The sequence below is a fragment of the Antechinus flavipes genome, chromosome 3 (genome assembly GCF_016432865.1).
Source record: "Antechinus flavipes isolate AdamAnt ecotype Samford, QLD, Australia chromosome 3, AdamAnt_v2, whole genome shotgun sequence".
In the NCBI taxonomy this organism is placed as follows: domain Eukaryota; kingdom Metazoa; phylum Chordata; class Mammalia; order Dasyuromorphia; family Dasyuridae; genus Antechinus; species Antechinus flavipes.
In genome coordinates this window covers 240,135,038-240,162,657 of record NC_067400.1, presented here as the reverse complement: position 1 = coordinate 240,162,657, position 27,620 = coordinate 240,135,038, and the positions used below count along the sequence as shown (strand labels likewise).

At 32.9% G+C, this 27,620-nt stretch overlaps 1 long non-coding RNA gene across 1 annotated transcript; it reads left to right on the top strand.

Moving 5' to 3' along the window:
- Positions 1-26,946, top strand: LOC127553765 (uncharacterized). Its single transcript, XR_007951822.1, has 2 exons — positions 1-221; positions 26,581-26,946. It is a non-coding gene; the product is annotated as an uncharacterized LOC127553765 (long non-coding RNA).
- The last annotated feature ends 674 nt before the right edge of the window (positions 26,947-27,620 follow it).

Genomic DNA, 27,620 nt, shown 5'->3' with positions numbered 1-27,620 from the left:
TTAAGAGGTCTGTTTTCTAAATTCCACAGATTGATTAACCTTTATTTTTTTCATTTGATTATGATAATTTCCAAAGTATGAGGTAGGCACAAGGGTGTCATATTATCATTGTTTACTCTATGGATTAAGAATATATTTCAGTGATTTCTAGAACTACTTCTCACTCTAACCCACTTGCCTGAAAGCAGCTTTAAATATGACTCAAAATCCTCTGGGGCCCTGTAAGTAACCAAATATATTCTTGTAAAAAAATAATAGTAGTAGGCTGATAGTTTGCTGGTTCTAGGTTGTTGATTCTGCTGCTAGTATCCATAACAGAATATAACAAGGTATAGAGGAGTTAATAATATTTCCCATGGACTAGGGATGAATAATTTAAATAATAAAGGTTAACCTATCGTGAAATATGAAAAATCCAGAGAAAGTTCATATAGCAACATCAATTTTCTTGTGTATAAAATAATAACATTTATTTCAGTGTGTTATTTTAAGATTCAGATGAGACATGAAAAAATTGTTCTTCAAATCTTAAAAGTGCTATATCAATAAAAGAAAATTGTATATTTTAATTTGTTTTAGCTCAGTAACAAGTTTTTCACTCAATAAGTTAGAGACAAATTCTTTTCAAGTGGTCACTTCAACAGAAAATATATTTATTGTATTGAAGCCTACGACAGACCTGAAGACAGGGGCTTATGGATCTTATTTGAAATAAATATATAATTTCACATAGCTTTTATAATAAATAATTTTTATATAAGAAATAATTTTTTGCTGAACTCTTTGCTAAATTACTACTTTCCTTAGATGACACATTGCTTTTCAAATGTCATCCATCTCTTGCTTTACATATGAAAAACACAGAAGAAATTATTGCAGTGAGACTGATCCAGGAAACAAAAGAAAAGGTTAAGACATACCCAGTGGTCAAATACCATAAAATATAGCTTTCTTTTAGGCTAGCATGGTTGGATCAGCTAAAAAAGCCGCTTTCTTTGTCACATTAAGCTTAATATTATGCTTCTCCGTTGGTCTTAAAGCAAACCACAAAGTTTATTGAGAATTAAAACAACAGATAGAAAAATTACTTGAGAGAAAGAAGGTTTGAATGATTAGATACATACATTATATTTCTATATATCTATACATGGGTATATAAAATTTTTTTCCTGTGGTTCCCAGTTGTAACCAAATCTATGTACATGTGCAAACAAAATATTCACATGTACTATACAAATTTATTTAAGCTTATTTGCAAATGTAAACATTTGCTTCTATATTATGTAAGCTCATTGAGACTTAAATACAGACTATTTTATCTGCCTTTATATCAAGTACATCCCAGCACTCAATAAGTGTTGATTTATTTATTTATTAGATAGTTTAATATAGCTAATATATTACATATATGGATATATGTGAATATAATTGTAAAATATAGACAGAATACACAGATTCTGTACTTCACTCAGACTTGTTTGGGGAATATAGACAAGTATGTTGATATAGACAGAGTACAGACTATGTCAGTGCATCCAAACATTATCACAGAAATAATAGAAATGTTTTCAGAATTTAATGACCAAATAGAATTAATATTTCAAAATATATGCCATGTGCTGGATTGAAGTGAATCATATTTCATTAAAGTTGGAGTCTGACACTCAACTCATAAAGTATGTCACCCTCTGCTTATTTAAAAAGTCTATATAATTTTTAATTGCATGTTTTGTTAGTTATTAAAACCTCTCATCCAACATGTAGAATTTCATTACAAAGAAAGTCACTAAAGACCATGTATTTATTTTGCCCAGGTGAAACTCCATAGTTTTTAAAATTTGACCTACTCTAGTCAGATTAGAATAGCAGAGTAGATTCTTAACTCTTTTCCCCCTGCTTTATTATTCTTTGTCTCTCCCGCAGAATGAAACATCTGAACTCCCTTAGAGGAAAAAGAGCTTTGTCAAAAAAATTTTTTTTTTTTTGTGAATCAGAGCCATTTTTATAAATTTAGCAGATTTTGCATTGCATTGGTTAAAGCCTAACTATTCTATCACCCCCTTAAATGTGTTTTTGCCTCCTCAGTTTGATATACTACTTAATGTTTATTCACTTATATACTGTTCTCTCTCCAAAGCTATTAATAATTTTTAATTGCCAGTTCTTCTGACCTTTTTTCCTCAACTCTCAGTTTTCATGACTTATCTGCAGCTTTTGATATTGTTGACCACTCTCTCCTCCAGGATACTCTTTTCTCTTGGTTTTCTTGATGCTGTCCACTATTGGTTTTCCTAGCTCTCTTTTCCTTTCCTGTTCTCCTTCTTAGGTTCATTATCCATATCATTCCCTATTTGGGATCTTGGTTGACTTCAGTCACTACTCTCACTATACTGTTTCACTTGGTGACTTCATCAGCTCCTATGTGTTTATCATCTCTTTGCAGATTCAGTCCAAATCTCTCTCTGAAGCCCCACTTGCACACTTCCAACTTTTCAAACTGGATATTCCATAGATGTTTCAAATTCAGCATTTCTAAATCTGTATTGATCTTTTTTCTCAACCACTCAAACTTCTTCAGAATAAAAATCATGTTTCAAAGACAAAGTAAATTCAGCTGTTTTCATGATTTAGGACATCTAGAATCTAGAATCCAGTAAAGCCCAACAAATCAACACATGAAATGATTTCTACAGAGAATTCCTTCATCATACCTCCATCATGCTTCATGTTACCAGAAGTTAGTCTACACTAGCCTGCTTACACAAAATCAAAACAAAACCCAACCCCATGCCCTGGTCTTCCCTCCCTCTTTTTAGTACCAGGGTCTCATCCTTGATACAAAATTCTTCTCAGACCAGAGCAGATAGCCAATCACTAGTCTGTAATAGAGCTCAAATCCACATCTACCCATTCCTCTTCCCAGAGTCTCAAAGACCCAAAATATAAAAGTTAAAACTATAACACCAGCAGGGCAGGTGTTTGAACTACTGGTATCATGCTAGAGAATTAAGGAACAGAAGGATGGGCATAGGACATTGGGATAAAAAATAGTGTATGTATTATGGGGGAATGGGAGGTTGCTTTTTATTAAATCTGAGGAAAACTTCAGAATACATCTGGGAATAGTTCTGTCCCACCCAAAAGTTACTTGATCAAAAAACCTGAATTGGTGTTCCGTGAATTTCTTAGTGTGAAAGGAGGTTATAACTCTTTGAGATTCAACTTTCAAGAAAACTACCACCAGAAGGAAAGAACCAGAGAGTCAGAAAGTGATAATAGAGAAAAATAAGGGAGGAAAGACAAAAATTACCAAAATTTAGCTATATTCCCTAATAGATTCCAATTAGATTCTCTTATTTAATTTGAATATTCAAGCTATAATAAAATTAAAAGTAAATACTCCATACATCTCACAGTTATGAGTAGGATAGAATGATAAACCAAGGAGGAAAGAAAAGGAGCAATCAGAGAGCTAGGAAAACTAAAAGGAAGTAACATCAAAAAAACCCAGAGAAGAGAGACTATCCTGAAGAATAGAATGATCAACAATGAAAAAGGCTGCAGATAGATTTAAAAAAATGAGAATTGAGAAACTGTAATAAGAATTGGACATTTAAAGATCATTAGAAACTTTTGAGAAAGCAATATGTGTTAAATAGACATTAGGCAATATGTATTCTTAGCCAATTAAGAGGTAGAGGTAATTTAAAAAGATAAAACAGAAAATTTTAATTATATGAAATGGAAACTCTTTTGCATAGACAAAATTAATATACTTAGAATAAGAATGGAAGTACTGAAAGATAAAAAATTTGTATCACATTTCTCTGATATAGGTGTGTTATCCAAGATATGTTCTTGATCATTTAAGTCACATCCACTTCCTCAAAACTCCATTTAGAGTTTTCTTGGCAGAAATATTGGCATGGTTTGCCATTTCCTTCTCCAGCTCATTTTACAGATGAGGAAACATAGACAGAATTAAGTGACTTGCCCAGGGTCACAGCTAGGAAATGTCTAAACCCAGATTTGAAATCAGGAAGATGAGTCTTCTTGACTTCAGGTTATGTCTAATACACAAGATATAATCAAAGAATGTATTATGTGAATTAGAATATATACAATTGTAATTACATATGGTTATATATGATAATGTACTATATATTCTTTACTACTATAATTATAATTACAAGCTATTTTAATTATAAATTAGTAAATACATATAAAATTAAGTTATTTTCTAATACATAATTAGTCAAAGGATATGAACAAACTTTTCTCAAAAGACAAATTGCAAAGAATTCTCAACCACATGAAAGAATATTCCAAATCACAAACAATAAGAGAGATGTAAATCCAAGGTTTTAACTTATACCTTACAAATTGGTAAAGATAACACAAAATGGAAATAGTCTATTTGGGAGAGTTTGTGGAATGATCGGCACTCTAATGCATTGCTGGTGGAACTGTCGATTGGTACAATCATTTTGTAAAGCAATTTGGAATTATGAAAATAAAGTGACTAAGATATCTATAACCATTGAACCAGAGGCTCCATCACTGGATTTATACTCATAGGAAACTATCAATAAGAATTAAGTCTCCATAGATACTAAAATATTTATAATAATACTTTTTCCTAGAGAAAAGAATTGGAAATAAAATAGGGGTCTATTATTTGAGGTATGACTAAACAAATTGTTTTACATTAACACAATGGAATATTACTGCAATATATGAAATTTTGTGTGTGTTGAATGCAGAGAAAAATGTAAAATTTTACATGAACTGATCAAGAATAAAGTAAGCAGAAACAAGAAAACAGTATATACAATAACTGCAACAATAGAATTGGAAGGGAGAGGAGGACACAGCTACATACCAAGAAATAAAAAATGAATGTAACTTAAGTTATAAACATTAAATAAAATTTAAAAGAAGACAAATATAAAAAGATAGCCCTAACCTATCCTTTTGTGGAGGTGGCAAATACAAAATGTTACACATTGCACTAAAAAAAACAAAAACAAAAAAAAACCTTCTTCAATATATCTATCAATTGTGCTTTTTTCTCCCTCTTTAAAAATGATATTATTTTTCATATGGAATGGCTTTTTCTGGGAATGGGAAAAAAAGGATACTAGTAATAATTAATCATGTAAGAAGCAGAAGACATCATTGAGGACTTATGAAAAATAAATGGAAAAAATGTTAAGAATAAAAATCCTTTCCAACTAGTAGATGATCAAAGAATATGAATAAATAGTTTTCAAGTGAACTATCTGCTCTCTCAATAGCCATATGAAAAAATCCTCTAAATCACTAATAATTAGATAAACACATAAAAACAACTCTAAAGCACCACTGAGCAACCATAAGATCAGCAAACTTGATAAAGCTAAATAACAAATGCTGGGAAGATTGTGGGAAAACAGGCACTCTAATGCACCATTAGTGGAACTGTGAAATGATCCAGGCATTCTGGAAAGCAATTTGGAACTTTGCCCAAAAAACTATTAAAGTCTGCATACCCTTTGACCGAGTCATTTCTCGACTATATCTATATTCCAAAGAAATCAAAGAAAGGAAAAAAAGACTTACAAGTTTAAAAATATTTATAGTAGCTCCATTCATGGTGACAAAGAATTGGAAACTGAGGTAATGTCCATCAATTAAGGAACAGCTGACCACATTTTGATATATGAATATGATGTTAAGCTTTGGTGCTATAAGGGGATGGTTGAAGGTGATGATTTTAGCGAAACCTGGGGAGACTTATAAGTAGTAATACAAAGTGAATTGAGCAGAACTAGGAGAACTTAGAAAACTTTTTGTAATTCAGTATGGGGATTTGTTCTGCTAAACTACACATGTTTTATTTTTCTTGCTTTCTCAACTGAAGAAAGAATTGGAGGTGGAAAGGAGTGAATGTGAACTGGAAAAATTAAATAAAATTGAATTTAAAACAACAGCAAAAAAATAAAAGAGGAGGCCAAAAACACTGTACTAGTAAGATGCTGGATATGGAAAATGATACATATAAAAAAGATCAAATGGAGAAGAATCAAGAGAAAACAGAGGAAGAATTTCCATGAGGAAAGATGCACGACAACAAATGCTAAGGAGAGACCAAAAAGGATTTCTGCTCTTGTTGTTTAGTTGTTTCAGTTGTTTTCAACTCTTCATGATCCCTTGGCAAAGATACTTAAAGTATTTGCTTTTTCCTTCTTTATATCATTTTATAAGATGAGGAAACTGAGACAAATAGAATTAAGTTCTCTGGTCACAGAATTAACTGGGAATAAATGTCTGAAGCTAAATTTGAACTCAGGTCTTTCTGACCAGACTAACTAGCTACACTACAATCTAGCTGCCCCTCAAAACAACTAAGAAATGAATAAAAGATTTTGAAATCAAGCAATGATTATCTTTAAAGAGAACAGTTTCATTTGAGTGATAAAATTGGAAGCCAATCTGCAAGGCATTGAGAATTGAGAGCAGAGAAGAGAAGAAAATGCAATAAGTGCATATAGCATCTTATAGAAGTTAATAATAAAGGGGAAAAAAGGTTAAAAAAACACAGAATGATTGGAGGGGATAGTAGGGTTACCATTTTACAAATGATTAAAAATTTGGCACTGTCTGTGGGCACCAAAGAAAGAGTCAGTACATTGGGAGGAACTGAAGATTAGAGGTGAATGATGATTATGAGTCAATTTTCTAAAAGAGGTGTTAAAGCATATGATCAAGAATACACGCAGAGTCTGAGGAGGGCAACTTCTGCATTAGCAACTGGAGTAAAGAGGAGGGAATGTTGATGATCAATTTTGATCTGTAGAATATGAAACAAGAGAGTGTTTATGGCGAATAGATTTTCTATTTTCAGTAAAATATGAGACAAGATTTTCTGGTGAGAGGGAAGAGAAGAATGGTGTGGGAGATTCAAAAAGAGAAGAGAAGATTGAGAGAATAAACATAACTGTGAAGAATGCAATGATCAATTACAAAAAAAATTCTTATTACTGCCTGCCACTGGATATACATACATACACACATATATTAATTACATATATACATACACATGTATGTATGTCTCATGGGCTTCCTAAATTCAACATGATTAAAATTGAATTCATTTTATTTCCCCATTATATGTTCCCACAAATTTCAATTTCAAAATGCCACATTTTTGTTGATGGCAACACCATCCTTCCAGCTACTCAAGTTTACTTTAAAAACCTAAGAAAATGGAATCATCAAGGATCTCAAGGAGTTCAAATTCTAACTAGGGAGAAGAAATATAAAAGAGGATTCATGATTATAGTCAATTCATAGAATGTAAAAAGGTCAGGTATTCTTAAAAGATGTGGGTAGTAAGCATCCTGTCCCTTGTAGAATTAGACAAGGGAACAATGAGGGTTGAATTGAAAAAAGTGAAATTTGGGAAAGTAACTTAGGGAGTTAAGAATTCATATTTCATTGTTAATTATAAAAATTATAAAACCCAAAAGGGGACAGCAATCAAAATAAAAATATTTTAACAGGTCTGAGATATTTCATATGTGTGGATACGTACATACATATGAGCATCTATGTATATATATGTGCATATATATGTGTACTCATATTACAATATACATATAGACATGTTTATATACCTATATAACATTATATATACCCATATAAATATGCATGTATGTAAACACACAACACACACATGTATATCTGTATATAATCAATATATCTGATCATTTCTATGTATCTGCCTATTACCAGCTAATTTATTTCCTCATATACCATGAGATTTCCACCCTTGCAGTGAGAAAGTGGTATGGGAAGAATGATAATGGTGCTAGGAACTTGAGGAGCCTATCAGCTTGTCTCCACCTGGTTCCACTATTTTATTCATTTTTAAGGCTCCAAGTTTTTATTTGAGAGGGAACTTTAGGGACAAAGTGGAAGTGACATGGCATGTCACCAGAACAGACAAGCTAAGAAAAATTACAGCAGCTTCAGCACCTCCCTAATTATACTGCAGTCAAGCAATTAGATTTGTTGAAAAATCTTTGCATGTACCTTTCCTCAAAATTAATAGCTTTTAATCACCAGGAAAAAAAGACCCCCTCAAAAAACACCCAGAAGTATTACCATAATGAAAATAATATAGAACTGAGACTCAGGAGACCTGACTTAACAATACTAGTTCTGGAGCCATCTAGTCATATGATCTAGAAAAGAGTCACTTAACCCTTCTAAGTCTCAATGTCCTTAATACTAAAATGAAAAAGTCAAACTAAATTATTTCTTTCTGGGCTTTATTATTATTTGATTCTATGATGCTAGTCCAAGAAACAAAGTTATACTAATTCACAAACAAGGCACAGTGATAGTTCATAAGTAACACGTGCAAATCAAAACTGCAATAAAAAGAACTAGAGCTAAATCATCTAACAAAAAACAAAAACAAAACTCACCTTGAATAGATCAGAAAGTGTTTTGGCTTTTCTTTTTAAATTAAAGTATGAACTATACCTAAACAATTTCTTCAGTCTATTGGGCAAAAGATAGATTTTCTTGTGTAATTGATATTTCTTATACCTTTTTCTCTTCTTTCTTTGGCTAAAATATGCTTGAAAGAAACAATATTCGAGAAAAATATTTTCTTTTTCAAATATGCAACTTACCATTTGAGAAGGTAAATTCTAGGGACATAAGAAAGCTACCAGAAAAAAAATTGCCAAAAAATATCTTGCCCTTGTATAAATCCTACGTGTCTGTAGTTGTGATAATAAGGGGAGTAGAGTGGGAAGAACTTCTGTATATGAGGACTATTTCCAAGAATATATACCTCTTATTATTTCCCAGTGTTTGAGGCACATCAATCCATCATTTTCACCACATTACTTAACTTTGGGAATCATAATAGATCCTTAAAAAGTCATGAATACATCCATATTGTATGAGATGCTCATCTTGAATTAAACCATGTTCTATTTAGAATCATAAGTTCTATTTCTCTCATTATGCCTCTATGCTTCTATGAAATAGTACCAAGGTCAGGAACTAAAGCTTTATGACTCTTTTTAATATTCAGATTTTGACCTAGCAGCCAGTAAATATTAGAAAAAATTTTTAAAATTATATGACAACTTTCAACCAAAGCTGAAAAATAGGATTTTGTTACATCTAGAAAGAACTTTAGAAATTATCTTGTTCAATGCAATAGAAGTTTTCTATAAAGATGATACAATAAGGTAAGTGTTCAACATTGTGATCTGTAATTGATGTAATCTATTTTGATCCCAGTGGTCCTCTTTTCCCTTGTCCAGTCCCTAATCACAGGTTCTTTCTTACTTTTTCTTTCCTTTTAAACTCTTTTAAAATGCTTATACCTTCCAGAACTGTATTTGTTTTAGTTATTACTAATTCTTCCCTGAATCTCTCTTTCCTTAGAATCCTCTCTTCCTTTTTCCTAGTTTTCTCCTGCTTCTTGATTTTATTCAACATATTTCTATGTCAAATTCTGTGTGTTCCATCCTTCCTTTGATTCAAATTAAAGTGAGATTCATATGACACATGCTTCTTCCTCCATCTCTTCATGTTGGTATAGTTTCATCTGTTTTTTACTTCTGTATTCTGTGACATGCCTGTGACCTTTCATTTTAGAATTTTAAGAGGTAACTATTGGATTCTTTATATTTTCACTTTTCTCTCTGGTTTTACGAGGTCTAGACAGTTTTCCTTACTAGATTTTTAGATATCCAAGATTTTTCTATGTTCATATTTTTTAGATACCCTGATGATTTCTTAGATTTTCTCTCCTTGACCTGTGTTCAGCTTTTTTTTTTAATCCTTAAGGAGATTCTTCTATTTTTAAATCTTTTCCTTTTATTATGTCATTGTCTCATGGAGTAATTTATTTCTATCTGGTCCATTGTAATTTTCATGGAATATGTTAATGGAGTAAGGTTTTGTATTTCCTTTCTTAAGCCATTTGTTAATCCAATGCTTCCCTCTAGAAATTTCATTTCATTATATTATTTCATTATATTATTTGTCATTTCATTATATTATTATTTTAAAGTCCTTTCTTCCCCCAGGAATTCTAGTTGACCTTATAGACATGTGTTTGGTTGATGCTTTCCTTGTAGATCTTGTGGAGTTATTTACTTCTTTTAAGTTTATGCCTTGAGCATCCTTATATCTACAACATTAAAAAATAAAACTGTTGGTGTTTTCTTTTTACTCTAATTTTACTTCCTGAATTGGGACTTTGTGTCAAACTATGCACATATGTGTAAGGAATAGTGTTTGGTACTGTTCTGTATTATCTGAGGTCCTACTACTATTTCCTAAAGATACTAAGTACTGTGCTCTTTAGGACTCCAGGAGCAATTCAAGTCAGTACATTATAAACTTTCACAGTTCTAGAGCATAGTCTGATTGCTGCTCTCCAGTTTTGCAATCATCTGACCCTGGACTGTAGTCAGAGAAACATAGGGTCAGACTCCAGGTGTCCCTGATCCCCATCTTGGAAGCTTTCCATCCTTGACACTCCTGGAAACAGGCTTTTCTGGCTTGACCCATTCCCTAATGCCTTCAGATTTCTAGCTATTTCTTTGAGCTTTAATTTGAACTGAAAATAAGCATAATGAATTTCTTCTTGGGTTTGTTAATCATTATTTAGTCTTGTTCTCTTTTTTTTCCATTCTTGAAGAAATAATTTTGTTGGAGGGATCTGTTCTAGATTACTTTAGTATCTTAGCCAGAAGTCCCACTCAAGAAGTTTCTGAAGAGAAAAAGAGGATTAAATGGTCTCTGAGGTTCCTCACTAGCAATAACATTCTGATGCGAAGATAATCTGAAGTTAATATTAAAATAACTAAAGAGATCAAATTATAGAAGACTACATTCAGAGATTCTAAAATCAAGCTACTAGCTTTCTCTAGGCTAATTAGAGAATCCAGAATAGTCAAGAACAAGCTATGGGATAAATGATTTCTTGCCTTTTTTCCATACTTCCTTTTTAAATGAAGAAGCAAAGGAAACTAATCACATATTACAATGTACTCATATGTTTTAAATATGTTCTGCTCAATATGTTCATAAAATAATTTATAAGGAGGTTGGTACTAAGTTATAGATGAGCATTACAATCAATGTTTACTGATTTTTGTTGAGAATTCTATGAATATAAATAGAGGAAGGACTAAGAAATACCCTAGCTACTAATCTATTTTACTTATGTGACTAACAATGGAAATATTTAGATTAAGAGGGATAGAAATTTTTGTCACTTTCTTAGCACAATTCCAAATTACTCTCTAAAATGGTTGGACTACACAACTCTACAAATAGGGTCTATACTTCCACAACTTCTTTAATGTTGGCTATTCCTTGTGTGTGAATTGAAACTTTATTGAAATGGAATATTCTTTCATATAATTCCTTTGAAAAATATTTGTCCTTATCCTTTAATTACTTATCATTGGGAGAATAACTTTCAATCTTATAAATTTTGGTTAATTACTTATATCCTGGGTCAGTTCCTTATTGGAAATATTTGCTAAATTTTTCCTTAGCTAAATGTTTCCAGACATGATTTTAAATTTTTAACCAATAACAAATTGTTTCATTCATTATAGTTTTATTATATTATTTGAAGTCTGGAAATGTTTTTCACATTCTTTTTTTCATTATTACTTTTTTGTTCTTCCAAAATGATTTTGTTATTGTTTTGTTTAATTTTATAAAGTTTTCCCTTGGTACTTTGATTAGTGTAACACTGAAACTGTCAGCTAATTTATATAATATCATTGTTTTTATTATGTTGGCACAGCCCAGTCACATCCTTCAAGTTATTTTTTTCTTTAAATACTATCTTGTAATTATAGATATATGTCTTGATCATATTATGGTAGATTTACTCCAAGATATTTTCTGCATATCACAATTATTTTCAATGGGACTTTCCTTTGTATATACTCTAAGAAGTCAATGTTTTAAAAAAGTCATTATATACTTCAAATATTTATAGCAGCACTTTTTGTAGTAATTAAAAACTAGAAGTAGAGAAGATTTCTATCAATTGCAAAATGACTGTCAAGGCACATGAATATGCTTGGATATTACTATTCCGTAAGAAATGATGACTACGGAAAAGCATAAAATGCATGCATAGGGAATGATGAATATAGAAAAGCTTGAACTGATTCAAAGAAAGCAGAATCAGGGAAACAATAGAAACAAGGACTATAACAATGCAACTAGAAAGGACAGAAATAACAACATAATAAAAGCTGAAGGTTGTAATTATTAATGACTCAAAAAATAGCTATAAAGAGGTAGTCCCTTTCTTTGCAGACCGTGGCTATAAAATATTGCACATATCAGATTTTTTTTTTGGCTGGATTGCTTCCCCCACCTCCTATTAAATTTTCATTTATAAGTAATGGTTCTCTGTAAAGGGAGAAACTATGATGGGGAATATAGATAGTATCTAGATATAAATAATAACAATGTGATAAGACTAGATCTTGGTTCTAGTCTTAGCTCTAGTACATACTATGGATGTGATGTTTAGTAAGTAATATCATCCTCATCTATGAAGTGAGGATTCTTGGACTAATGATCTTTCAACTTTTAATACTCTATATTTCCTGCAGCTCTTCTACATCCTATTTTATGTTCTTTTTTCATTTCTTTCCACTTTTAAATTTCATTAATCATTTATGTAAAATGCCTTCCTGGATTCTATTTCTGGGAGCTAAGATGGCAGAATAATTAAGGAATTGCTATAATTCTCCAACATTCTCCTCCAGGCAATCATAAAATAACTCCACCTCAGCAAACCATGGGGAGATCCTGAACCCCAGTGTGGTGGGGGCTGGTGAATATCAACTGTAGGACCCCACCTCCCAAAAATCAGGGGAGATGACACTCTTCAATTCCAGAAATCACCATATGCTTCAGGGTAGCTCCAGCCAAAGAGGCATCTTCCAATAACCAGACCTTGACATGTCTCAACACAGACTTAGGCAAAGAGGCATCCTCCAGAGGCCAAACTACCATGTGCTACAGTGTGTCCCAAGGAAATACAGAAGTCCCCCCACCTGCTTTCAAAATATTACAGACACCACCAATAGGACTCCATCTCAGTATCACTTAAATTGTCTGAATCTTCAGCACTACGAGCCACCCCATACCCCACCTCTTCAGCATAGCATCACAGACATGGGTCCCCTGTGCATCTCAGAAAAATATTAGTCCATCAAGTAAAAAAGCAAGAGTCTGCACAATATGTTTGAAACTTTACTCCTTTTGAATGAGGAGCAGAATTCAAATCTATTTATGTATTTATTTATTATTATTATTATTATTATTTTTTGCTGAGGCATTTGGGGTTAAGTGGCTTGCCCAGGGTCACACAGCTAGAAAGTGTTAAGTGTCTGAGGTCAAATGTGAACTCAGGTCCTTCTGACTTCAGGGCTGGTGCTCTATTCACTAAGCCACCTAGCTGCCCTCAGAGTCCAAATTTAAAAAAAAAGGAAAAAAGGGGGGTGGAGGTGAGCCAGACAGAGTGAGAGTGAGAGTAAGAGGGAGACAGAGAGACAGAAAAACCTGACAATAAAAAGTTACTATGATGAGACTGAAGAGACAAATTAAAAAGAAGACAACAATATCAAAATGGGCAAAATCCCAAAAATAAGGGAGAAGTAGTCTCAAACCCAAAAATAACTCATGGAAGAGCTCAGAAAAGAGATGAAAAATCACAAAAGATAGGTAGGAGAAAAATTGGAAAAAGAAATGAGAATGATGCAAGAGAATTGTGGAAAAGGAGTCAATAAATTTGAAAACTTCTTAAAAAGAATTGGCCAAATGGAAAAATCCACTGCAGAGAACAACTCCTTAAAGAGTACAATTGGCCAAATGGAAAAGAAAATACAAAGGCTAATTGAGGAAAATAACACCTTAAAATTTAGAATCAGGCAAGGTGAAGCTAAAGATACATTAAGAATCAATCAAACAAATTCAAAAGAATGGGGGGAAATGGAAGAAAATGTAAAATAACTTATGAGAAAATGGGAATAAGACATAGAAAATAAATCTAGGAGAGACAATATCAGAATCATTAATCTACTTGAAAACCATGATCAAAAGGAAGACCCGTACCGGACAGCAATTTTCAAGAAATTATCAAGGAAAACATTGAAAGAATCTAATGATCACCTCAGGAAAAATATCTCAAAATTAAAACTCCAAGAAACATTATAGCCTAAATTTCAAAAGTATCACATCAAGGAAAAAATACAAGTGGCCAGAAAAAGACAATTTAAATATTATTACACAGGATTTGGCTCCGTCCACATTAAAGGATCAGAGGTCATGGAACACAATATTCTGGAAGGCAAAGGATTTGAGACTATAACAAAGGATCAATTACTTTTGTGAAATTAAGCATAATACTTCAAAGGAAAAAAATGGTCATCCAATGAAATAGGATTTCAAATTTCATAAGGAGTAGACCAGAACTAAAACAAAAATTTTACCCAATATCAAGACCCAAGAACAAGCATAAAAAGGGGCAAAGAGGAAAGAAAACACAAGGAATTCAATAGAGCTAAACTGCTTATAGCCTTACATGGAAAAAAAATGATACTTGCAATCCTTAATAATTATATCATTAATAATAGAGCTATAAGGAATATACATCCACAAAGGATACAGGTATAAAGTAAATTTGAGGGAATGGCATGAAAAATTAATTAAGGGATGAGACAGAGGAGTACACTGGGTGAAGGAAGGGGGAGGTAGAGTAGTATAAATTATTTTATTTGAAGATCCATAAAAGATCTAATACACTGGAGAAAAAAAATGGAAGGTTGGACAATGAATATCACTTGGAACTTAATCACACCAATATTGATTCAAAGAGGGAACAATATACATAATCTGTAGAATGCAGAAATCTATTTTACCCAACAGTAGGAGGAGAGGAAATTAATTAAAGAGGGAAGGACTGATAAAATGAAGGAGATTTGATAAACAGAAGCAAAATATGAGTGAGAAGGGAAGGAGTGAAAGGAGAAATAGAAACAACAGGGAGAATACTTAAGAAGAAGAGAAATACAGAGGTAGTAATCATAACTGTCAATGTTAATGGAATGAACTCTCTCATAAACTGAAAGGGATAGCAGTTTTGATCAAAAAATGGACTCTTACAATGTATGTTTATGAGAAACACACTTGAAGAAGAGAGACACACAGAGAAAAGATAAAGGTCTTGAGCAGAATCTATTAAGCGTTACCTGAAGCAAAACAAAACAAAACAAAACAAACAGAACTAGCAAAAAGCAAAAATACACCTAATTTAAAAAGAAATAAAGAAAGAAACAAACCTTGCCAAAAGGTATCATAAACAATGAAGCAATATCCATGGTAAACACATCTGCAACAAGAGGTAAAGTATACAAATTCTTTTCTTTTCTTTTTTAATTTATATTCATTTTTGTCTTATTTTTTTTTACGAAAACAGAACAAAAAAGAAAGATAGTACAGGAAAACAAAAAATACATTGTCATGTGCCCAGGGGCCGAGACCTAGTCACTGGGAACCTTAACAGAGACTGTCTCTTCCAGCTTCCCCGAGCCGGACAGGGCTTCAGACGTCTCCTGCCCTCCTCGTGGAGACGGGAGGAGGGAAATACCAGACAGAGGAGCCGAGGTGGATAGATGCAGCGATGTTTATTGGTGTTACAAGTCAGCGGTGTCTCCCGCAAGCCATCCCGAGTCCATTCCTTTTATAGTCCATTTCCCTCCACCTGTAATTCATCTAGAGGGGCAGGGATTCCTCCCCAATCCCTCCCCGAAGGAGGAGCCCATCCTTTCTGTGCCTCCCCTGCCACGGGCCAGGTTCCACCACTTCAGCGTGGTAATCAAGGAATCCTGGGTTAGGGTGAGTCCTGGCACAGAGGAGTCCTCAACTCACTTCAGGAGGTTCAGGTCCAGGGCCCCTGACAATCAGGGAGGATTCAAAATATATAACAATAAATTACCAATTCAAGAAAGGATATATAACATTAGAAGAAATTATATTCATGAGTGTCTATCTTTTCTTTACTTCTCTGTAGCTTATTCTTTTGTTCTCTGCCTTGAATATTTTAAAAACATTTTTAATTTTTTTTTTACTTTTTTGCACATTTTAAAAATTTTATTCTTTTCCCCCCTTTTCATCCCCTACTACCTTCTTCAAGCAGGATATAGGTAAGCAAGAATCTATTTATGTATACATATATAGATATAAACATATATCACTCACATATATATCCTCTACCCCCCAACACAGACATATACATACATAACTTTCATATCCCTGCTAACCCTTTGCTTTAATTCTGATCGTTAACTTGCCTTGTTATCACTTAAACCTCCTCACATCCATGGATCCCTCCCTTGATTTCTTCCCCCTTCCTTTGCTTCTCCCTCCATTCAGCCCTCCCCTCTTATTTCTTTATAGATTTTAGAGGGTACTATATTTTTCATGGTATATATGGAGTGTTGCCTACTTAATGCATTCCTGATGTGAATAGATTTTCAGAACCATAAACCCTCCTCCCCTTCTAATGCCTCTGTGTCTATTCTTCCTTTGCATCTAATTTGCATTTTTACTATTTTCACCTTAACTCTGTCCCAATCTTTCTTTTGAGCTATCCAATTGCTAATATCAATCTTAAAATATATAATATAACATATCCATGTTATATGTTAAATTTTCTATTGAGTTCAAATATATAGATAGATGGATAGATAAATAGATGGTTTGGCTCATAGACAGTCCTAAAAATCTGCAAAATCATTGAATGTCCATTTTTTCATCAATATTATGGATAATTTTGTTGGATATTATATTTTTGGCTGCAAGTCTAGTTGTTTTGATTGCCAGTAGATTGCCAAGACCCGTGATCTTTTATTGTGGCTGCTGCTAAGTCTTATACAATTGGAATTGTAGCTCCAGTGTATTTGAATTGTTTTTTTTTGTTTGTTTGTTTCTTGCAAACTTTTCTCTTTGATCTGGGAGTTTCAAAATTTGGCAATATTATTATTATGTGTTTTCCACAAAGGATCAAGGATCTCTTGAGGTGGTGATCAATGGATTCTTTTCTATTTTTCCCACAAATTCTATCACTCTGGCACAATTTTCTTACATTATTTCTTGCATTATTGTGTTAAGATTCTTTTTTGATCACAATTTTTGGTAGTCCAATTATTCTTATGTTTTCTCTGTTGATCTGTTCTCTAGATCTGTTGTTTTTCTTATAAGATATTTTACATTTTGTTCTATTTTTCTTTCTTTATTTTCTGTTTTGCTATTTCTTGGATCTCTCATAGTTTCACTGGCTTCCCCTTGCCCAATTCTAATTTTCAAAGGATTATTTTTATCTTTGAGATGGTGTATCTTTTTTTTCTCTAGTTTGTTAACTTTTTAAAAATAATCTTGTTTTTCTTGGATGGTGTTTATTTTTTTTTCTTCAATGTCTCTCATTTGATTTTTAAACTCTTTTTCAAGTGCTATAAATTCTTTCTGGGCAGGGAACCATTAAACATTACTCTTTGGGGTAGAAAAAGCTTTTTTTTAAATTATTATTTCATTATCCTCCTTTGAAGATGGACTCCAGTTTTCCCTGTTTTCATAGTAAGTTTCTATGACTGAGTTCTTCTTTACAAGTTCTTTTTTTTTCTTTTAATGAGAAATATTAGTGTAAGCACCTCTAAAGGTGGGGTTGAGGGGATGGTGCCTCCAGCTTCACTTCAGTTCTTCCTTTTGACCTGGAACTCCAAATCAAGATTTCCTCCCTCCTGCAAGTGCCCACAATTAGCAGCATTTCTGGCCCTTACCTCTGCACTCATGGTTGTGGTGGTTCCTTTTGGCCCAGGGTCACATCTCCATAGCATAGTTGGGCCAGTCTTCCTGGACTCAGACATGCAATCCAAGAGGCAAAAGTTTCTGTGGTTCCTTCTGAGCTCCCAGCCACACTCAGTTTACTCCAGGTCTCCCCATTTGGTGTTTCTGCAGAGTTAGACTGTTTGTACTTCACACTGGTTAATCCCTAATTGAAGGTCTTTCTTCAGATCTTCTTGGGGTGCACCTAGAGGACATTGTTCTGCAACAAGTCTTCTTGATTTTTCATCAGTCTATGTTTGCTCTGAGTAGCAAATTTGTTTTGTCTGCAAGGGAAATTTGAAAAGCTTGAAATTTACCAACCTACTCAGCCATCTTCTCAGAATCCTTTCCCCAGTTATAATTTTTAAAGAATTATTTTATTTAAGTCTCTGTATTTCCTTTTCTAGTTGGTTAACTTCTTTTTTTTTTCATAATCTTGTTTTTCTTGGATAGTTCTTTTTTTTCACTTTTCTGCAACATCTCTTATTTGATTTTTATAGTGTTTTTCTATAAATTTGATAAATTTACAGAATTCTTCTATAAATTCTTTCTGGGCAAGTAGCCATTTAACATTATTCTTTGGGGTAAAAGAGGCTTTTATCTTCCCTATTCCCAAAGTAAATTTCTATGGTTGAGCTCTTTTTTCTTTGCTTGTATATATATTTTTTTTAAATGAGAACTATTAATGTAAGCCCCTCTAATCTTGGGTCTGGGGGGGGAATGGTGCCTCTAAATTCATCTTAGCTCTCCCCTCTTACCTGAAACTCCAAACCAAAAGCTTGACCCTCCTGAAATACAAGTAGCCATCAGCATCCCTGTCCCACTGCTTTTGCAAGAGGAAGGAGCTAAGTTATTTACTTGCTGATATGACAATAATTGAAATAATCAATGATGATTATCTAAGCCATTATTCTAACTTTTAGCTATTTTTGAGATCTAATCTTATAACTATTTTTTTGGTAATTTTATAGAATCATGAAAATATGTATAAAGAACTTGGTTATTGGGCAGCTAGGTGGTGCAGTATCACCCTGAAATCAGGAGAACCTGAGTTCAAATTTGGTCTCAGACCCTTAATACTTCCTAGCAGTGTGACCCTGGGCAAGTCACTTAACCCCAATTGCCTCAGCAAAAAAAAAAAAAAAAGAAAAAAGAAAAAAGAAAAGAATTTGGTTCTCTAATTTCTAGGAATATATCTAATAATAATAATAGCTAGTATTTACATATCTCTTTAAGGTTTGCAAAAGACTTTACAAATATTACCTCATTTAATACTCATAACAACCATAAAAGACAGATGCTATTATTTATTCCTGTTTTACAGAGAAGGAAAAAGGCATAAGGTAGTTAAATGACTTGCCCAGAGATACCTGGCTAGTAAACATCTGAAATGAAGTTAGTATTCTTTACTCCAGGTCCAGCTTCTATCCACTGTGCTACCTAAATAGACATGCTCTATAATTATAGCTAGTGGGTTAGCAGGTGGTATAATATATTTGCTGATCAATAAGAGCTAAGTAGCATAATTGGATTGATTTTTATAGGCTATTCCAATCATGTATGAATTGTTAAACTTAAGGCTAAACAACTAAACTACTGACTTCACTAAATATTAAATTTAAAAGCTTTTTAAATAGTTTATTGTAATTACATAAAATATTTCATCTTTTAATTAACATGTCTATATATTTAGCACTAGTCTTTTTCCAGAGTTCTAAAATCACATTATGAACTATTATTGAACATTTCAAACTAGTGATACTATAGGCATCTTGAACTCAATTATCTTCCAATATGTTGTTCACTAGACCATCCATCTGCCAGTATAGAAAGGATTAGGGAAGAAATCAGGTGGAACAGAGACTGAGACTCAGGTACTGACCTCAGAGTCCCTCAAAGATTTCTTTTCAGGAGCATCTATTGTTCTTTTCCACTAATAAAAGAGTGAAGGCTTGTAGAAATAAATGCATTATGAAAGTGAGTTATAAAATGCCAGATCCATAAAGTCCCATGCATGTGTTTCTTTAACCTGTGTTATAAAATTTTTGCAGAAAAATAATGTATGACTTGCTCACCTTGGCCTTAAAAGTAAGTTGTCTATTTAGCCTTTGAAAGCATTCTATTATAAGTAATTTAAGGTCATTTGCCCCATTGTTCTTACCTCTTTAATACTGTAGATAGTGTCTCCTTTAGCAACTAGACAACCTTTTTTATGTGTTTTTGCCTGTAAAGTTTTAGGTAATGTTACATTGCTATAGTGCTTACTTGAAAAAAGGCCATGAAATGAACTCATTCTGAAAGGGTTATCAAACATTTTGCCAAACGAAGTAACAAGATTTTCTAAATTGAACTGAATTGTGGATAATGGTTCTGTCTCTCTCTCCCTCTTTCCCTCTCAGTCTCTGTCTCTGTCTCTGTCTCTTTCTTTCTCTCACACACACAGACACATACACACACACACTCTCACACAATATCATTTTAAAAACTAGGTTATATGTGAACATAATTCAGTTGCCTTAAACTACTAACAAATTCTTTATTCTATATCCTACCAATATAACAAAATCTCTTGGAGAGGAATTTTATTCATTTTCATGTGTGATGAATTAAATACAACCCAGCGTGGGCTGTAAAAAGAAGCCCTGTTATTGAGTTGCCCTGAGTAATATTCTGCTGTGTCCCTGGAACTGTGTAAATCTAAAGTTCTATGCCCCTTAAACTGTATCTGTCTTTAGTACTCCTTCCTCATTCATATAATTCAGAATATAAAAGTGACTTTACTATAGGGTTGAGGCCCACCATCTTGGGTTACAAACTCTACTTAGAAAGACAAATAAAAGGCCCCGTTTCTTAATTTAATATAAAATCATTTAATATATAAATCTATATTTTATAGATATTCTCCATTTCACTTTACAAATTACTTTCATTTCTCTGTCTGAGCCCAAATTAAAGATCTCTTGTTCTTGAAGAAAAGGGCTTTGTTTTCCATTCAAAGTTCCTTTTTTTTTTTCACATTTACTTCATAACTTTAAAACTAATTTTGTTTTATCTAAAGAATTTCCTTAAGTAGATACATCCTTTCCTGGCACAAAATTCAGGATAACTAAAAAAGGTTGTTTTTGCTTATATTACAAAATCCTCCTACTTTCTCTAAAATCTCTATTTCTTTGTATTTTCCCTTCCCTTGAATAGTTCTATTACTACTATCAATAACACTAACCCATTTCGGGAAATGAAACTTAATATATAATTTTTGGTCTTTTCTTTATAGTGTAGATATTAGCACATTTAAAACACAATTACATATTGATTAATCGAATGTCAGCTAGATTGATACTTCTCGAACTTGAGAGCATTTTGGAGGAAAAATAAATTTTACCCCATAAATTTGCTTCATTTAACTCTATTAGAAGAAATTCTCTGATCACCAAAGAAGGCAGGTGGTGCTGGTGGAAAAAAGGGATTGTCATGTGATTTGTTAACTCCTTTCACTAAGAACTAAATAGACCTCTATTGTTCAGTGGTCCATGTCATCGTGACCTAGGTGAAAACCATCTAAGCAAGTTTTCCAAATTCCTGAGAATAGTACTTTTAGAACTTTGGGTCCAATACTACCTAAGCAAAGTCAAGCAACCTGAAGCAAATTTCACTGAGGGGAGTTAAATAGCCAACAAAAATTAATTATATAAAAGCAGAATTGTTCTAACAGAAACATGAATAATACCTCTGTGACCCTGGACATTTCAACATTCTGAAATGCAGTTTCTTTATTTGTAGAATGAAAAAGTTGAATGAACTGATCTGTGAGATCTCTTAGAACCCTAACTTTCTGTGATCCAATTTTATTGGAAAATTACCTGTTATTTTACTTTGTGTCTTTAAATAAAGTCCCAGAACTTTATTATAAATTCATAATGAACATTATCCCTTCAAATGGCAAAAAATTTGCTAACTTAATTTATAGCAAAATAGTAATTGAACTAATCTGAATTATTACACAAGATTGCCAGAAGGCACAAGCCATAGAGTGCCAGATCTGGAGACAGGAAGGCTCCTCTTCCTGAAGCCAAATCTAGCCTTACATACTAGGCAAGTAATTTAATCCTTTTTGCCTCAGTTTCCTTATCTGTAAAATAAGCTAGAGAAGGAAATGGCAAACCATTTCAATATCTTTGCCAAGAAATGCTTAAAATGATGTCATCAAGAATTGTACAATACTGAAAAAAAAAAATCTGAACAACAATACTTTGAAAATAGCATTATATGGGGCATCTAGGTGGATAATGCACTAGCCCTGAAGTCAGGAGGACCTGAATTCAAAAATCTGGCCTCAGATACAACACTTCCTAGTTGTGTGACCCTGGGCAAGTTACTTAACCCCAGTTGCCTCAGCAAAAAAAAAAAAAAAATAGCATTATAATACCTTTTCAAGAAAATTAAGAAAATTTATAAGGACAGAACAATTATATTTTCCTTTCCATAGTCTCAAGTATCTCTACAAAAATACCAAAAGTTTAGAAAATAAACAAGTAAAACTAGACATCCTAATACTGGGAGAAAAATTTGATCTCACAGATATCACTGAGATTTTGTAGGATAAAATTTGATCCTCATCTTCATCATTGTATATTTTTCCTCTTCTTCTTGGATAAACTTTTAAAGAAAGCAATCTATACTTGTATTTTCATTAGATTCAAAGTATTCTATAGTTTGGTTTCTGACTTCATCATTCAAATGAAATTGATCTCTCCAAAGTTATCAATCATTTCTTAGTTACTAAATCTAATGGTCTTTTTCCAATCCTCATCCTCCTTGATCTCTCTTTAGCCTTTGAACCTTTTGTTCCTCTTCTCTTTTTGGATAGTCTTTTCTGTCTAAAGTTTTGCAATTGCTGCTCTGTTCTCATTCTGTAATTTATCAAATTAGTCCTTTGTCTCCTTGTTGGTTCTTCATCTATGTCATGTTCACCAAATGTTAGGATCTCTCCAAAGCTCTAACCTGAGCCTTCTTCTTTAATCTCCACTCCAGTAGATTCAATTATTATCCCTATGAAGTTGATCTCCAAATTTATATGTCCAACCCTAGTCATTTTGTTGAGGTACAGTCTACACATTTCTGTCTCTTAGACATCTTGAATTTATCTTCCTAGGGAACACTGAAACTCAGAATGCCCCAAACTGAACTTATTATTAATTCCTCCAAACCATTTCTCATCCCAAACTTCCCTATTAAGGATTAAGGATGCCACAAGGTATTGAGGATACCACAAACTTCTCAATCATTAAGGCTCACAGTATTGGTGTTTTCCTCAACTCCTCACTTACACTTATTATTTCTATTTTCACAGCATCTTTTACTTCTATTCACTTTTCTCCACTCACATAGCCACAAACTTTGAAAAGACTATCATCATTTATTACAAAAGTCTCTTAACTAGTCTTACCTCAAGTCTCTCTCCCCTGATTTCCATCCTTCATTCAATTGCTAAAGTGATTTTTCTAAAGCTCAATTCCTATCATGTCTTTCTCATTCCCCTCTTCCAACTCAATAAATTCCAGTGGTTCCCTATTATCTTCAGAATTAAATATAAATTCCTCTATTTCTATATAATCTCACTTCTTCCTATACATTTAGCTTTCTTATACCTTACTCCCTTCCATGTACTCTACAATCCTGCTACACTTGCCTACTTGAACTTCAAACAAAATATTATATTGACCATCTCCATGACTTTAGATTAGCTGTTCCCAATATGTGGAATACTACACCCCCTCTTATTAATGCCTCTTTACTTCCTGGCTTCTTTCAAGACAACTTAATTACTTCCTTCTATAAGATATGGTTTCTGGTCCCCATAGGTGCAAATGTCTTCCCTTTAAAATGACTTATATAATAAATAAATAAATGCATGTATATGCATACACATAACACACACGTAACATGTCTATATTTACTACATGTAGCATATGTGTCCACACACATGTGATGTATGTTGTGTATGTGTATGCATGTATATGTGAAAAATTGAAACCATAGCTTCCTGGCTCTGAGGCTGGCTTTCTATCCTTTGGACAAAGATGTGAAGGTAAATGCCAGGAAAATAAGATAGCAACTACCACCATTTGATGATAAAGATCAGATTGTCTTTGTGTTGATTAACACATACCTACCAACTCTAATATTTTAAAATCTACTTTTGGAGGGTTTTTGTTTGTTTGTTTTAAGGATTTCATACCAAAGAGTTTATTTTAGTTTTGCAGCTCTTAGGAAATTTGTGAATACATTTTAACTAGCTATTGTTTATTTTCACTAATAAGAAATATTTACTAGTTAAGAAACAATTAATAGAGGGACAGTATTGGAAATAAGAAGGGTTGGCAAAGGCTTCTTGTAGAAAGTCATTTTCTTTTGCAGAGAAAATAAAAGCAAAAAAAAAAATTAACAGGGTCCACTTTTTTCTCTGCTGTCAATTTTTTATTGTCCCATCCATATTATATAAAGTTCTCCTCCCTCTTTACAACAAAAAATTGTAAGACTTTTTTTAGCATCTAAGTCAGATTCACTAATACTCTAAAAGAGAAATTATAATTGTAGGACTTGGTTAGCCCTTTTCATGATTGCTCATCTAACTTTGGTGTCCACATTCACCCAACTCTCACCTGTGACTTCAAGATGCATGAATGTCGTAGTAAAAAACCGTCTCAGCAGATTTGCTAAAATAGATTGAGTATGTCCAACAGGCCATTGGTGAAATATGGAGATATCTTCTCCAAGCATGTAAACACTTCTCCTGACAGTATGGAATGATGAGAAAAATTTGTTCCAATGACCATGAAGGTAGCTAAAACAGATTCCATGGAGTGTTTAGAGTTTAGTCATCAAAGATGCTGAGGTCATCTACTGCATCCTGGGACATCACCAGTCATAATGACTTTTGATTTGCTACTGGACTTCAATGACTCGGAAAAGAGTCAGACTGAAGACTTTGTTAAACTCTTCCTCGCTTAAATCTAATTCATGAGCAAGTCAAGAGCTTATCCCATGATGTTATTGGTCTTCTTCAAAATGAAAGAATGGAAAACACCTACTAAGGAATCACAACATTTTTGGCCTCATTATCCAAATGAACAGGTTTAAAGAACTTGAATTCATAGTAATTCTACCTTTAGAAAGTTTGTGCATTATATCTAGATCAATTATACATTACCCCCACTATTAGAGTAGATGTTCCTAAAAGTCAGGAATTTTTATTTGGTTTTATTTTGTTTGCCAAATGCTTTGAATCCCAAATTCTTAGCACAGTTCCTCTCGTGTAATAAGCACTTAATAACTTAATAATCTGTTAATTAAGAAAGATCAGTTAACAGATGATAAACAGAAGAGTGAATTAATTCTTGTAAAAAATAAGGCAAAAAAACCCAGTAATACTCAGAATAAGCTGATGCAGGAAACCAAGGAAAACAAAAAAAGTTTATCTCCATTGGGGAGAAAAGATATCAAAAGATATCAAAGGAGAGAGGAGAACTTTATGTGATATGGATGAAACAGTAAAAACTGACAACAAAGAAAATATGGATCTGCTCGTTTTTATTTTGTTTCTGTTTTCTCTGCAAAAGAGAACGACCTTTATACGGAAAATTAGGAAACAAAATGACTAATAAGATAAGTAGGAGATTTTAGAGGAGCAACTAATTATTATGGATAAATTCAAGTCACCTAGTACAGAAGAATGATATTCTTATATCTTGAAGGGCTGGGAAAATGTGATTGCCAAGCCACTATTAGTAATATTTGAATTATCATAGAACATGTGAGAGGTATCACAATGTTGGAGAATAGATACTAGTGTCCTAGTATCTGTCCCAGGGAGGGAACAGAGCCTGAAAAATATAGATCTATGAGCTTTAATTTGGTTTCAAGGATAGTTCTAAAATGGATTATAAAAAGATAGATAATTGATGAATATCTGGATAGGAAAAAAAACAATTACAAGAGCAGGTAGGGTTTAATTAAAAATAAGTTCTGCTATATTAACCTTTTTTCTTGATAGTTTAATGAATATGGTAGCAAATATTGGCATTTTAAAATCATACTTGACCTGTGTAACAATGAAAAAATAATATATCTACAATTATTTGTGCTCCTTTATTTATTATAGTATTTTTGTTTATTCATAAAAGTCCTGGGGATAACCTGGTAAGTATTTTTACTTTCTGTCACATATCCCTTTTAACCAGGAACATGAAGCAAATAGTCTAGTCTTGCTCTCTGCAAAACCACATAGAAAGCTGAGTATACACAGATATTCTTTGCTGGCTTCTAACTACGTGACTCAACATTGGGTTGATTGTCATTTCCAAGATTGTGGGAACAACTTAAAAAAACTTTTGAATTAGGGACAATGCCATACCAAGAAGAAGAAGAAGTAATACCCAATTGTTAATTGTCTTGGAAGCAGCCATCTTGACCAGATGTGACTCCATTGGGAAGTGGAAAAAGGAAGAGTATTTCACTACTCTGGAATAACAGAAAGATTAGGGACCCTTAATCTCTGTTCCCCATGTAGAACATGGAATCAAGTATCCAGCTTGTAATAGAGTATGACTTATCTTCCTTTTTGTATTTCATTTCTTACAGTTTGGAGCCTGAAAACACTGAAAAGTCCTGGAGCATGAAAGTGCTAGCAAAAAGCACTAATCATCTATTAACATGGTTGCAGAAGGATCAAGCCTATATAAGGAAAGTCCTGGTATCACCTAGGGAAACTCCCCACCACCATTCGAGAAGATGGATCTTACTTGCAATGTGTTTAGATTCTACTCAATGGATAAAATAGAAGCCTAATTAGAAACCTTGCAAAAATTTTGCATTCCAAAAACTTAAATATTAGTTTCCCAGTTGATTTTACTACTAGTAATAGATTATTGAATTCTGTTCTAATCATTCTGTAATTCTTTATTTTTTTTTTCCTGTGGGAAAATAAAATATTTGTTCTATACCTGTCATGTTTGTACATTGGAAACTTTTTAACTTTCCTATTTGGTAAAGATTTCCAAACAGTAGCTTCAACTTCAAAACAGTAACCATTTCCATATTTGGTATCTTTATAAGAACAACTTTCACTGGATTTAGGGAAAGGGCAGAGTGAAGAGTCAATAAATACAAAACTTGAAGAACCTTCTATTTCTATTGAGAATTTGAATAGCCCTGACATCAACTAAGCCAGGGAAAATCTTAATGTCAGATAACAGCTAGAGATTAGTGAAGGTCATCATTCCCTGTATCCTCAGCTTAATTAGCCACCATGACATCTTCTATGTTACTTTAAATGGGATTTCTTTTTTGTACATTTTCTACTATATTTTCTTAATAGTACACAGAAAGGCTGTTGAGTGTAGTGTTTTATTTTCTATCTTTTAAGGAAGTATGGCTTGATAGATAATGATTCTTGAAAAGTGTTCTTCCCCTTGAGTTTTAATTTTAGTATGCCAATCAGTTTCTTATATATTTAGACTTTGATGTGTTTATGCTGAATATGACTTGGAAGAGAAATCTTTGAGATCAAGGTATTTATAGGTATCACCTTCTTCCATTGGTTTGATGTGATACTCGGATTCAATTTTTAAAATTCTAATCTCAGTCTTTCTTTGATATAAATGAAAAATTCTAGACAAAAT